At 37.7% G+C, this 15,676-nt stretch overlaps 1 protein-coding gene across 16 annotated transcripts in view; it reads right to left on the reverse strand.

The window, feature by feature from the left end:
• nrxn3a (neurexin 3a) overlaps window positions 1-15,676 on the reverse strand; it is a 1,597,612-nt gene that overhangs the window by 72,546 nt on the left and 1,509,390 nt on the right. The gene's annotated exons all lie outside the window — the stretch shown is intronic.

The following is a 15,676-nucleotide window of genomic DNA, read 5'->3' on the forward strand; positions in this document are numbered from 1 at the left end:
CAGACAAAAAGAACCAAAGTAATTTCCAGCACAGAAAAAACTTCAATATTCCCTGCCTTCTGTGTCTGAATCCTGCTTTCATGAGGCCATAGAGATCTAAAGCAGGTGGCAGGCTTGACAAGACAAAAGCAGCTATCATCAATTTTTAGAGGAAAAGGTCAGTGTTTTATCCAGACTCTTCTTTCTAAATGAACAATGGGATTATTTCTGAGTAGAAAGTCTACCAGATACACATCTGGGTGAACCCACGGTCATTGTGCTTTCATTGTTTATTTTTGGAGATCAGAGGACAGGCAGCACTCATGATAACATAAAACCTTTAAGTAAATGGGGATTATGGAGCATTATCTTCTTGTATAGCTACCAATTTTCATCAAGAAAGGAGGACATGATAATAAACTTAAAATATATTCCTTCTTAATATCTACTGTATGCTATAAAAAGGGAAACTGACAATATTCTTCAGCGGTGAAAAAAGAAAGTCTAAATTCTATACCATATAAAATGTTGCTCTCTTTTTATCATCATTATTTATTTGTACCTGCGTCACTCTGTGCAGAGGTCCAGAAAAGGCAAGGCTACTCTAAATCAAGTACCATAAACTGCAGATCTGAAACTTGCCCCTGAAGAGAGGACCAGCACTGGTACGCAGATATGCACATTATTACTCTAGGCAATATTTCCTGCATTTGACACTTTTTTAAATGCTTTATGTGTGCAAAAAACAAAAATAATCTAATTCACTGACAAAAGTTGCAGAACAAATGAGCATGGTGGAAAGTGAATGCAACGACTGCGCTTAAAAATGTTATAAGTGTTTAAGGTAAGGTAAACCTCACTTGAAAATAATTTCTACATTATACAGCATGCAGGACACTCTTCTTCTTCTTTCGGCTGCTCCTGTTAGGGGTCGCCACAGTGGATCATCTTCTTCCATATCTTTCTGTCTTCTGCATCTTGTTCTGTTACACATTCACGTCATCCATAATCCTTCTCTTAGGCCTTCCTCTTTTCCTCTTACATGGCAGCTCTATCCTTAGCATCCTTCTCCCAATATACCCAGCATCTCTCCTCTGCACATGTCCAACCAACACAATCTCGCCTCTCTGACTTTGTCTCCCAACCATCCAACTTGAGCTGACCCTCTAATGTCCTCATTTCTAATTCTATCCATCCTCGTCACACCCAATGCAAATCTTAGCATCTTTAATTCTGCTACCTCCAGTCTCCTGTGCCACCGTCACCCACCCATATAACATAGCTGGTCTCACTACCATCCTGTAGACCTTCCCTTTCACTCTTGGTGATATTTGTCTGTCACAAATCACTCCTGACACTCTTCTCCACCCATTCCACCCTGCCTGCACTCTCTTCTTCACTTCTCCTCCACAATCCCCATTACTCTGTTCTGTTGATCCCAAGTATTTGATCTCACCCACCTTTGCTATCTCTACTCCCTGCATCCTCACCATTCCACTGACCTCCCTCTCATTTACACACATGTATTCTGTCTTGTTCCTACTGACCTTCATTCCTCTCCTCTCCAGAGCAGATCTCCACTTCTCCAGGGTCTCCTCAACCTGCTCCCTACTATCTCTACAGATCACAATGTCATCAGCAAACATCATAGTCCATGGGGACTCCTGTCTAATGTCATCTGTCAACCTGTTCATCACCATTGCAAATAAGAATGGGCTCAGAGCCGATCCCTGATGTAATCCCACTGTCACTCCTACCGCAGACCTCACCACAGTCACACTTCCCTCGTACATATCCTGTACAACTCTAACGTACTTCTCTGCCACTCCCGACTTCCTCATACAATACCACAGGCTCCTCTCGAGGCACCCTGTCATATGCTTTCTGCAGGTCCACAAAGATGCAATGTAACTCCTTCTTGCCTTCTCTAAACTTCTCCATCAACATCCTCAGAGCAAACATTGCATCTGAGGTGCTCTTTCTTGGCATGAAACCATCCTGCTGCTCACTAATCATCACCTCACTTCTTAACTGAGCTTCCACTACTCTTTCCCATAACTTCATGCAGTGGCTCATTAATTTTATCCTCCTGTAGTTACTGCAGTCCTGCACGTCCCCCTTATTCTTAAATATCGGCACCAGTACACTTCTTCTCCACTCCTCAGGCATCCTCTCACTTTCCAAGATTCCATTAAACAATCTGGTTAAAAACTCCACTGCCATTTCTCCTAACCACCTCCATGCTTCCACAGGTATGTCATCTGGACCAACGGCCTTTCCATTTTTCATCCTCTTCATAGCTGTCATTAATTCCTCATTGCTAATCCATTGCACTTCCTGATTCACTATCTCCACATCATCCAACCTCTTCTCTCTCTCGTTCTCTTCATTCATCAGCCTCTCAAAGTCCTCTTTCCATCTGCTCAACACACTCTCCTCGCTTGTGAGTACATTTCCATCTTTATCTTTTATCACCCTAACCTTCTGCACATCTTTTCCAGCTCGGTCCCTCTGTTAAGCCCATTGGTCCTTTTCTTCCTCCTTAGTGTCCAACCTCTCATACAACTCATCATATGCCTTTTCTTTAGCCTTCGCCACCTCTCTCTTCACCTTGTGCCTTATCTCCTTGTACTCTTGTCTACTTTCTGCATATAAGCCTCAGGTGAACTGTGATTTTATGACTTTTAAAGTTATTATTTTTAATACAATTGATTAAAATGAAAACATGGTGGCAAAAGTAAACCTAACACAAGGAAAAACACTATGGAAAAATGAAGAAAAAACACAACACGATGTGAATAAAAGGGTACCTGTACTGCACAATTTTAACACCATATTTTGAGCAATCTCTTGAAAAAAGTCTAACGCGAAACATGTCCACATGTAGGTAATGACTATTTCAGGTAGATGTATCTTGATTTGGACACGTCTAGCTCTGGATGAGAATTATCCACAAGCTCTTCAAAAACAGTGGACCTGTCATCTCACTCTACAAAACTTAAGGGTACTAACATTTTAACATCTATGCAGATTATTTCATTGTTTTTTTAAGTGTCCTCTAAATGAAAACCCTGTGTGTTTTTTTTTTTTTCTCAGCTACTCTTCTAGATGGAAAAAGTAATCCAGCCCACTAACTGCACTTCTATTGCATGTATTCTGGCAAACATGAATTGTGAATACCTTGTATGAAAAAGCAAAGCATTAGACTGACTGTGAGCACATTTGTCACAGTATCCTTTAGTCGTGCCCTGTAGGTCCACATCACTGACTATGAAACAGCTAATAGTGAAAATGGATAGAACCATAGATATTTTCATATACTGTTGGAATAGACTCTGGCCTACCATAACCTTACAATGCAATATGCAAACTTGGAAAATGAATGAGTTTATTTGTAAAGAACAAGTGATTTTTCCATGGTGACGACATATTTGAATTTGCAGCCACATACTATCTATAAAGCCTGCTGCATGCCAATGGCCAATGAATCTATTAGTAGGCTTTGGACAGAAAAAAAGTACTGACATTCCTAGATGTCAAAACGTGTGTCTTAATGTGCTATGTGACAGATAGATAGATAGATAGATAGATAGATAGATAGATAGATAGATAGATAGATAGATAGATAGATATCTATCATATAGTGCCTTTTTAATCTATCTATCTATCTATTATATAGTGCCTTTTTAATCTATCTATCTATCATATAGCGCCTTTTTAATCTACAGTATCTATCTATCTTGTAGTGGCATTCATTTCTAAATGTCTGTCTATCATATAGTGCCTTTTTAGATAGATAGATAGATTAAAAAAACACTATATGATAGATAGACAGACAGACAGACAGACAGATAGATAGATAGATAGATAGATAGATAGATAGATAGATAGATAGATAGATAGATAGATTAAAAAAGCACTATATAATAGATAGCTAGATTAAAAAAGCACTATATAATAGATAGATAGATAGATAGATAGATTAAAAAAGCACTATATGATAGATAGATAGATAGATAGATAGATAGATAGATAGATGTGAAAGGCACTATATAATAGATAGATAGATAGATAGATGTGAAAGGCACTATATAATAGATAGATAGATAGATAGATAGATAGATAGATAGATTAAAAAAGCACTATATGATAGATAGACAGACAGACAGATAGATAGATAGATAGATAGATAGATAGATAGATAGATAGATAGATAGATAGATAGATAGATAGAAACCCAAAGCTGAAACTGAAGGTTTGTCTGAGTATCATAAAGTTACAGAAGTTCTAGTTAAGGATTCTGATTTCTGTGAACAAACATAAAAATATAATCACAAGTGATTAATCACAGCAAACCTATTGATTAGCTAGTTAAATTCTTTTTAATCCTTTAACAGTGCCATTGCTCTAAAAAAAACAACTACACAAATAAAAATGAGGAATGCTGTTAATTTGGCATGCACTTCTGCCCCATTTCCAAGTGAATTATGTGATATCGCATTTATTCCTCTGTGAAAATTAACCACGGAAGTATGTTTTATGCATTATTTACTTTTGTGGAAGACATTTCCATGTCTCTAATAGAAAGTATCTCATTTTAGAATGTAATGGGAATTAAAACAATAAACTGTAGAAGCTGTAGAAACCGTCAATGCTGTAGATAACACAAACATTTGCTGCAGCTGAATGATCCAGCATAATCAAAAGCGTTGTAATTCACACAGTGTTAATGGTAAAATATACTTTTAAAGGAGGAAAACTTTATTTGCAGTAAAGTTTATTTTAAAATAGCCTCTCTGCATTATTATTAAGTCATTATATCAACCAACCTGTTTAATTATATATTATGTCAGACCACTTCACTAAGCTGCATAATGGATCCATCCATAAGTCAGATTTACAAATTTTACTTAGAATGAAAATGGAAGTGTTAGGTTTGGGGGAAAAAAAATCTTTCCTGTGTAAAAGAGAGCAGAAGCTCAAAGCCTACAGTGCTTCTCTAATGTCATCTTATGGTGAATGAAATACAAGTATCAGCATTACAATTAATAAGAAGAATTGGTCCTTCCTTTTACTTCAAAGGGTATGCCATTAGCATTTGGAGTGTGGCTTGAGGTAAGTGATTAATAGTTGAGGTCAGGCAGCATTCTATAGTAAAGAAATATATTTAAGATGTGCTTCTTAAGTAAAGGTCATTTTTGCTTGACTGGCTTGTGATGATTTCCTTGAAGATTAAGGACATTCTTGTTAGTAAAGTAACACAAAAAAACATAAAAATGATAATGATAAAACGCAGCAATGGTTTATTTTCTGTAAAATGTGCATATAACAAAGATGCTAGTTTTTCACCTCCTTTTCCTTAACAAGCCTTTCAAACTTTATGTGCCTTTGTTAAATGTGTACAAGTGTCCATTGTGTATTCATTCTCTGTTTCATTGGTCATCCATGGTCAAAAGTGTGCTTTAATATGCTATATGAGATAGATACATACAGGAATGCAGTGTATTATAAACAAAAACCTATTTTATATCTGTCATAAAATTAATGAGACTGGTTGAAAGCATCCAAAGAGCTCACAGAAGAGAACTTAAAAATAATTCTAGGGAGACTGGCTTAATATTTATATATAGAGGACACTTACTATACTGTATGTATATATTCATGCAGAGATAGATAGATAGATAGATTAAGAAGGCACTATATGATAGATAGATAGATAGATAGATAGATAGATAGATAGATAGATATGAAAGGCACGATAGATAGATAGATAGATAGATAGATATGAAAGGCACGATAGATAGATAGATAGATAGATAGATAGATAGATAGATAGATAGATAGATAGATAGATAGATAGAAGGTTAATTCTGTAGAATTCACAATATTGACTCCTGTAACAATCCTATTATTTCCTTTGTTTTACTTCTCTAAAATGTAGTCAGTAAATTAAAGTGCAAGACATGCTTTAAAGGAGAAGTTTGGTATTTTCCAAGCCGGGGTGTTCCAGGCATGTCCCACTGGGAGAAGGCCATGGGGCAGACCCAGGAAACGCTGGAGGGATTATATCTCCCAGCTGGCCTGGGAACGCATCGGGTCCCCCCAGAGGACCTGGAGGAGGTGGCCTGGGAGAGGGAGGTTTGGGCTTCCATGCTTAGGCTGCTGCCCCCTGCGACCCGACTTTGGATAATGGATGAATGAAATTGCAATTCAAAATGTAAGCAGGAGGCTGATGAATGGGCACCTTGTCTACTACCTCCTCCTTATAATCAAAATCTGCTGCCATCCCAATCCCAGCACATCCTTCCATTGCCCAGCTAGCAGTTGCAGTCACGGGTTTGGGAACTTGTTACTCTGTAATGGGGGGTTGGTGGTTGATTAACTAGACGCTTAAATTGATCTAAATGCACTGCAAAGTTGTGTAAGCGAGAGACAAAGGTATCTTTGAAAAGAATGACGGGTGTAAAAATGTTGTTCAGATTATGTTGTGAGTGACCAAAGAATGTCACTCAGCATATCAGAAAGTGAAGTATTACGATTACAAGATGACATGTGAACGTGACATCTGAATGTTTAAGTAATTGCTGACTGACAATATATTGTGTACACAAAATTAGAAATTTCTTGACTTTTGAATATATGCAATATTTAGTAAAATAAAAAAGTCTCCATTTTTGCTTATAAAAATGTTTATAAATGTGCAAAATATCTTTCCTTCAAACCCTGATCAAGTTTGAAGGAAAAATGTTCTTTTGATAACTGTAAAAAATAAAGGAGACCATTATTTTAAGAATAAAAACATGCTACTGATGTGTGTGTGTGTGTATGTGTATATGTGATTGAGACTGTGACGAATGAATGTGTATTAAATGTGAGTCGTTAGGTAACTTAAGAGGTGTAGTATGGCGACACAGTTATTAACACTGCTGCATGGCAATGGAAAATGAGAGGCAGTGTGTAAATGCATTAAATATTGAATGCAAGAAATGAAAGATAAAGATGTTTTGCAGGATGTGAAAAAAAAAACGTTTCTGTGACTGAAGTGCAATTAAAGAGTTTAAGCGAGTCTGAGGATATGTTGGGTTAAGTACAATGTGTGAAAATATGTAGAGTTGTTTGAAAGGATGAAGAAATTGACAAAGGTGGGCACAAATTTATAGATTTTGAATTCAAAATGAAAATAGTAGAAAAAAATCACAAATCTTCTTATATAATACACTACCATGGCTGTCCTTTTGTCTGTCCAGGATTTTAAACCACCTGTAGCTCGCAAACCGCTTGACCTATTGACCTGAAATTAGGTACACAAATATTACGTGACGTCTAATATCTGCTTTCCGAGTGATAATTGACCTCCAAGGTTATTTCTCTTTTACCTTTGGTATATATTATGATTTACTTTATTTTATATTGTGATGATTTACTTGTTATATTGATTTTTTTTTATTGTAGAATCAACTCTCGGCAGTGCGCACCAGGGCGACCATGCATCACATGTGTACGGGCACCGTTCTCATCCCTACCGCCTTCGCCGTCACTTCCCCTACCTCTTCATATCTTAAATCATTCTTCAGGCAGATTGAAGACTTAAGTGCCAGCTTAAGTGAAAAATTAAAGAAAACGTACTAAGTAATTGCAACACAAACACTGACTTAATCCTTTAATGCAAAAAGATGCCGACGAAAGAAGAGAAGAAGTGGGCCGCTATGGTGGAGACAAGAAGAGCTGCTCAGGAAGCAGCAAGCGCATCAACCTCTGAGCAAACGAGTGCTAAACGTACAGAAAAAGAGGATAAGAACTTTAAGTCAAGTGTATTAACTGCACATATTTGTGTTCTCCGTAGGAGAGTTCGAACATTTGGCTCTTATCAAGTTGTCATGTTAACAGTGAGAGATACCCTCTACCTCCACATTTCCTCTATTAAACAAAATAATAATAGAAAAATTGGCAAGTGTCAATAAGGGGGAGTTTTAAGATTTGTTATGGTAAATTAATTTTAGTTTTTAAAGCTATTTTCAGAGCAGCAAAGGTTATGTGATAATACAGGGTGGCCCACGAAAAAGTAGCCCGCCTTCCTGCCAGAGTGGCGCGCCGATTGACTACCCTCATCACGAAAGCTGTGTAGACGTAGTGCAAACGTGTGAGTACGAGCTGAGCGACATGTATTCCATTCCACAAAGAATCATTTTCAGCACTTTCTGTAAAGATTGAGTAAAGATTTTTGCATTTCAAGTTCTTTCTTTATGGAAGGGCGCCATTTTTTCGCCAGGGAGGCGGGCTACTTTTTCGTGGGCCACCCTGTAGTTCAGATATTATGAGACCAATTGAATGCTTTTACCTTTGGTATATATTATGATTTACTTTATTTTATATTGTGATGATTTTCTTGTTATGATGGATATGCTTTTAATTAAGAGGAGTCCATAATTATGGTCAAAGTAGAAACACTGTGGAGGAAATTGCATTTTGAGATGTGTACATTGTGTTTAATCACTCAGAAATCACTTTGATCATAAAAGAAAACGGATCAAGATTATTAGATATTGATATCCTTACTTGTAGAGTATTGGACCCCACGACCTGTTTATCATATTAAATCGCCACTACAGAAGGAACAATGGAGTTATGAATGGAATAGGAAGAGTTAGATTATATTGAACTTACCAGACTCAAACTGTAACCGATACTTGGCCCTCCATTGTTTGTTATAAATCATTGTCTCCGCAAGAACAATGCTATTTTACCCCATGTTCTATCCAGATATATATATATTTTTTTTTTTTATTGTGGAATCAACTCTCGGCAGTGGCCAGCAGGGCGACCGTGCGTCACATGTGTACGGTCACTGTTCTCATCCCTATCGCCTTCGCCATCACTTCCCCTACCTCTTCATATCTTAAATCATTCTTGAGGCAGACTGAAGATTTAAGTGTCAGCTTAAGTGAAAAAATTAAAGAAAGCGTACTAAGTAATTGCAACACAAACACTGACTTAATCAGCTTTAACGTGAAAAGATGCCAAAAAAGAAAAGAAGAAGCGGGCGGGTAGGGTGGAGACAAGAAGAGCTGCTCAGGAAGCAGGAAGCGTTCAACGTCTGAGCAAACGAAAGCTAAATGTACAGAGAAATAGGAGGAAAACGTGTAACGTGCAGTGGGCTGTTAATGGTTTGATATAATGTGTGTACCATTTTAACTTTGGGTAGTGGCCATACTCAAATGGAAGAAAGTTCTTTTAGTAATTTTAAAGTAAATTTATGGTAAAAGGAAATATATTCTCTAAAGACACCAAGGAAGCTGGTGATAAGCACTGGCCTTCAGTCCATCTAGTGTTCCATACTGACATAAGCAGTACTAATAAGATGATGGATAAATAATGCAGGAGAAAATGTTAACTAATGAGAAAAAAAAAGGTAGACGGTGCTTTTTCCACAGAATCAGCACCCTGGAAAAATACCGGGAGAATCTGAGAAGATAGCAATGAAAGAGCGTGCATGAATAACTAGCCTTAACAGGAAGTCGGGGGTTAAAGGAATCAGTATGATTATTATCGATGCATTTTCTATGGAATATTTTCTTTAAAGTACTGCAGTGTTTAGCTGACAAAAGGAGCAGAATCTCCATTCTCACTACACAATGGTGCAACGTACTAACTAACCCGAAGGCATTTTAAAATACCTGAATTATAAGGCATTTGAATCATGTGATATATTTATTTCTTTTCCCAAAGAGTCCTTGTGTTATGAGTAATTTGTACATTTTAAATGTGAAATAGAAAAGAATGTTAATGTTTGCATGACTACCTAGCTGATGGAATGTTTACGTTTATTTTTATATTCTACAATTTGATGTTCTAATGAAACATTCTAAACCTTAAAGTAGAAATGTGTATTCATTTAATTAGTACAATGGCAGCTTAAAGAAACAACTGGGCTATACAGTATGTAAATAAACTTTTTCACTTTAATAGAACATGCTGGGAGATACTGATACATGGATTTCAAGATAATTACTGCTGATCTAAATGATCTTTGAAATAATTTAAGGAACTTTATAGGAAATGATGGAATATATTATTTTACCCTGATGGCCTTAGACAAAGTCCATCTATCCATTTTCTAACCCGCTGAATCCGAACACAGGGTCATGGGGGTCTGCTGGAGCCAATCCCAGCCAACACAGGGCACAATGCAGGAACCAATCCTGGGCAGGGTGCCAATCCACCACAGGACACACACAAACACACAACTAGGGACAATTTAGGATCGCCAATCCACCTCACCTGCATGTCTTTGGATTGTGGGAGGAAACCCACGCAGACACGGGGAGAACATGCAATCTCCACGCAGGGAGGTCCCGGGAAGCGAACCCGGGTCTCCTAACTGCGAGTCAGCAGCGCTACCACTGTGCCACCGTGCCGCCCCCTTAGACAAAGTGGAATATACATTTCTTTTGTAAATGATAAATATTCTAAAACTGCACATGTTTTGTAACTTTAAAAACGGTAATATGGAGCCAAACTGTTTTAGTTCATTTTGATCTTGACTCTAAAACGAACTAGAAATTTACCAGGCCAGACAGTGGAGTTCTTTCTTGAATTCTGCTTGCTATGGTGACTGTGAGATGTTCCCTGGAGGACACTGGTGTCATATTGCCATCCATTAAAAAGTGCAATGATCACAGAGAGAGAAAAATGTGCGCTTTTGAATAAGTGACTGACATTTTGTAATTTCTATAGGAAGCTCCATAGAACATGGCTCTTTAACTAATGACCTCCACACCATTCTGTCTTCTCTTTTCTTCTGTTTTTGTTTCCCATCCCTGGACATATTTGTGTTCTCTGTAGGTGAGTTCTAACATTCGGCTTTTATCAAGTTGTCATGTTAACTCTTTCAGGGCGGATGTCGACTTTTGTCGAAATTCAGGGGTAGAGAACAGCAATCAGCTGTAAACTGTGACAGAACTCACCGTTGCATTTTAGTTTGACTCTCTTTGCTAGGAGAACATTTAGCTTTGTTGATTTTCCCTTCATGTGCATGAGCAGCGAAGAGCAAACAACCTCTAAAACGGAATCGACATCTGGCGAGAGACCAAAGTGAATGTGCAAAGCAAAATACTCCATGGATGATGTTTTGTGTGTTATTACCAAATCGGGCTCCAGTTTTCATGCAAGTGGCCCGGAGATGAAGATTGAAAAGGAAAGTGAGGTGCCAGCATTAGCTGATTAGTCCCCGGCTGATTTGTGTAGCTGGGAGGACCGCCACTTACGATGACAAGAGGTACAAACCAGATTGCACCACACTGTGCCTGCCAACGCTGCCCACCTACTGTGACAGGCAGCCAGCCCGCCATGCGTTGCTGCTGACCATCAAGCCACCCCTGCGCAACCAGAAAACTGAGTTAGAGTTAACAAAGAGTTAACGGTGAGAGATACCCTCTCACTCCACACTTCCTCCATTAAACAAAATAATAATAGCAAAATTGACAAATGTCAATAAGGGGGAGTTTTAAGATTTGTTATGGTAAATTCATTTTAGTTTTTAAAGCTATTTTCAGAGCAGCAAAGGTTATGTGATAATAGTTCAAATATTATGAGACCAATTGAATGCTTTTACATCTCTATATATAATCTTCATTTAGATCTTGATCTTTGTTTGTCCGCGAATGAATTAGAAGAAGAAGCACTAGATGGCAGTAGAGAGACAGCTAAAACATAGGCATTGCATTAAGAATCTCCTCCAGGCTTATACTACTGAAGACTGTAGTACGCCAGTCACACCTCAAAACACAGATATTCAAACTTAACAAATTGTTGTGCTATTAATCTTTATATATAATCTTCATTTAGATCTTGATCTTTGTTTGTCTGTAAATTCCATGCATGTGTAGATCACCTTCCAGTTTAGTACGTTGTTGTTACTCACGGATGTCAACAATGTGCCGGAATAACGAAAGGGGTGGTGGACAGTGTTACGCTGGTTAGCTCCTGAGGCCTGGCTAGAGAATGAGATTGCCGAAGATAAAAGGTACGTGCCTACGTAACATATGAATGAAAGAAAGACAGTGGGTAAAATGAATGACAACGTAAAACAGCACATTCCAGAAATTATTATTGTTATGTTGTAGCCGGCACATCTCACAGTTGTACCGTGGCTTGCTCACATGTCAGTGAAGTGATTCCTATTAATGCTTTAAAGAGCCTGGATACCTATGTGTCCCCCTTTTATAACCATTGCTCCGTGAATATTGCCCTATTCTTTGGATTGCCACAAAGCAACCTGCGAGATTAGAGAAAGGTTGAGAAGAGATTGTGAGAGGAAATGACATCGTCATGAAAACGAGAAGGACTGTGAACGGACAAAAGCAGAAATGCTCCTACACCACCACATAATTACGATTCGGACAGTGATTCCGAGTGGGCCGTTCCTATTGAATCAATATCCAAGGGTTTTCTTTTGTATTTTTGTTTCCCTTATAAAAAATCATAATGCTGTGCGACGAAGGGCCCAGTTCACGACTGGCAGCCGCGTTTAAACAGGGAGCCCTTCACAGACAACTTTAACACGCGCAACGTAGTTGGGCGCACATGGCTAGTTTGGTATATATTATGATTTACTTTATTTTATATTGTGATGATTTTGTTGTTATGATGGATATGCTTTTAATTAAGAGGAGTCCATAATTACGGTCAAAGTAGAAACACTGTGGAGGAAATTGCATTTTGAGATGTGTACATTGTGTTTAATCACTCAGAAATCACTTTGATCATAAAAGAAAACGGATCAAGATTATTAGATATTGATATCCTTAGTTGTAGAGTATTGGACCCCACGACCTGTTTATCATATTAAATCGCCACTACAGAAGGAACAATGGAGTTATGAATGGATTAGGAAGAGTTAGATTATATTGAACTTACCAGACTCAAACTGTAACTGATACTTGGCCCTCCATTGTTTGTTATAAATCATTGTCTCCGCAAGAACAATGCTATTTTACCCCATGTTCTATCCAGATGCCTTGCTCATACCCACTTGAATCTGTTCCATTTGCTGCAGCCCCATTTAATGGTGCCACATATTTTCTAACGTTTTGCTTCATCACAGGTATATTTCATCTATTATGCCTAATCATGACAATACTAAGTGACGACATATTGCTTCAGATGGAACTCCACATTTCTACATTGGCTGTAAGCATAAAGGGAACGTTTATCTTTTTAGACACTGCTCACCGGCTCATATTTGGACTGTTTGGAGTAAAAAAAAAAAGCCATTAACTATATGGGATGGTCACAGTGCTATGATTGCATCCCTTTACAGATATGTTACTGAAGAAGACTGTGGTACTTCCTTGCCACTTTCAGAACTAGTAATGCAAGTGTGCTCTGTTATCCTGCCAGCTTTTATCATGGATGGGGAGTCAGTCCAAAACTATTCTGTAAATGACTCTTCCTAAGGCACTAGTTACCCTCAATGGTACTTACTCTGTGTGTGGTAAAAATGCATATTCCTGGTTGCCCTCTGGATGACGTGGCTCTTGTTGTATTGCTCATGTTGTTCCACATGTGACTGTTCATCAAACAAGAAGACCCCTTAAGAAAGGAGAGACTGCTGCTATATTTTTTCCTCATCTTGGTGCTCTAGTCCTCGATGCTGGCATCACTAATCTTTCTTTTGCACTGGAAGCAGCAGCCAATTTAACTGCCTCCCACAGTAACACAGACATGCAGGTTAGGTGAATTTGCGATTCTAAATTGGCCAGAGTGTGTGCTTGGTGTTTGTGTGTGTCCTGCGGTGGGTTGGCACCCTGCCCAGGATTGGTTCCTGCCTTGTGCCCTGTGTTGGCTGGGAATGGCTCCAGCAGACCCCCGTGACCCTGTGTTCGGATTCAGCGGGTTAGGAAATGGATGGATGGATTGAGTTTCATATACGTTGAATAGTTTCAAGTTGTAACCAAATCTGTATCTTTATAAGTATTTTGGAGTTTCAAGGGTCAGGAAGCTACTGATAAGACATTTAATAATCTTGGTAAGCAATAAAACTGTAAATGGTTACTAACGAAGAGTCACCAGACATGACCTAATGCTTATTGGTATGAAGTAAGCAGGTTGACATAAATTGATGGAATAGCAAGAGTGGGGGAAGATCTCCAAGCTATAAAAAACTGGAGACTGTTTTAACTGGCATTCAGAACTTAAAGTTCTGGATCAGTGTTAATGCTATTGAAGACCTCATTTTGTTAAATTAAAATATTGTGGCTTCTTTTCTTCCACACAGTATATAAAATAGATACTGGATCATTACTGTTGCTCCAACCAAGCAAACATGTTTCATATGTATGAAAAGCTAAATGAAAAACCTGTTACTGGACATTGTGTAGCTGTAACAGAAACTATTTGTAATCAGGCTTGCAGTCTGTTCTTTGTGCTCTAAATTACAGAGAGACGACGAGAGTACTGCTGCTTCTGCCGCAGGGACCAGAGTGTCAAGTCTCTCACAGTGCCTTTTGCAACATGTTGCATCTGACGTATCAAGAAAATAGTAATGTCATCAGCATTTGACAAGAAAAATTCCAAATAACATTCCAAAATCAACGGATTGCTGTGACATCTTGACATCTGCTTGCGCACTTTTTTCATTTGCTGATGATTTATTTACGGAGAGATTTGTCTGAATTGGACTGAAATCCCTTGCAGTGCTAAAATGAGAAGACCAACAGTAAAAGGAGACGACAGCTGAGTGCAAACTGCAACTTATTGTTCTTTTGTAAGTTGCAGCAAGTGGACATATTTTAGTAAAGACTCTAGAAGCTGCAAATAGCTGTGTAAATAGATAGATAGATTAAAAAGGCACTATATAATAGATAGATAGATAGATAGATAGATAGATAGATAGATAGATAGATAGATAGATAGATAGATAGATAGATTAAAAAGGCACTATATGATAGATAGATAGATAGATAAAAAGCCACTATATGATAGATAGACAGATTAAAAAGGCACTATATAATAGATAGATAGATAGATAGATAGATAGATAGATAGATAGATAGATAAAAATGTACTATATGATAGATAGATTGATAGATAGATTAAAAAGGCACTATATAATAGATAGATAAATTAAAAAGGCACAATATGATAGATAGATAGATAGATAGATAGATAGATAGACAGATAGATAGATAGATTAAAAAGGCACTATATAATAGATAGATAAATTAAAAAGGCACAATATGATAGATAGATAGATAGATAGACAGATAGATAGATAGATAGATAGATAGATAGATAGATAGATGTAAAAGGCACTATATGATAGATAGATAGATAGATAGATAGATAGACCTTTATATGTCCCCATGCAGAAATTTGGCTTTTAACAGAAGCTCTTTAAATAAATAAATACATAAATGCTGTAGGTAGAGTTGAGGTTGTGATTGCTGAATATTTATTCTCCTTTCTTACATGAAATTGGGCATCGTGCAGCACTCGGCAGCCTGACAGTGTCCACATAGCAAGTGGAATTACATGAAGGTCATGCATCTGAAAATTGCTACGTGTTCACCAACTAAAACGGACCCTTTAACTGTATAATGTAAGAGTTCCTTTTTTATTTCATGTCTTTAGTTTTCAGATTTATAAGGGGGCTATTAAACAACATTGTAATATCAACAATATTTACCTACAATTTGGA

The sequence above is a fragment of the Polypterus senegalus genome, chromosome 18, assembly GCF_016835505.1.
Source record: "Polypterus senegalus isolate Bchr_013 chromosome 18, ASM1683550v1, whole genome shotgun sequence".
Taxonomy (NCBI): Eukaryota; Metazoa; Chordata; class Cladistia; order Polypteriformes; family Polypteridae; genus Polypterus; species Polypterus senegalus.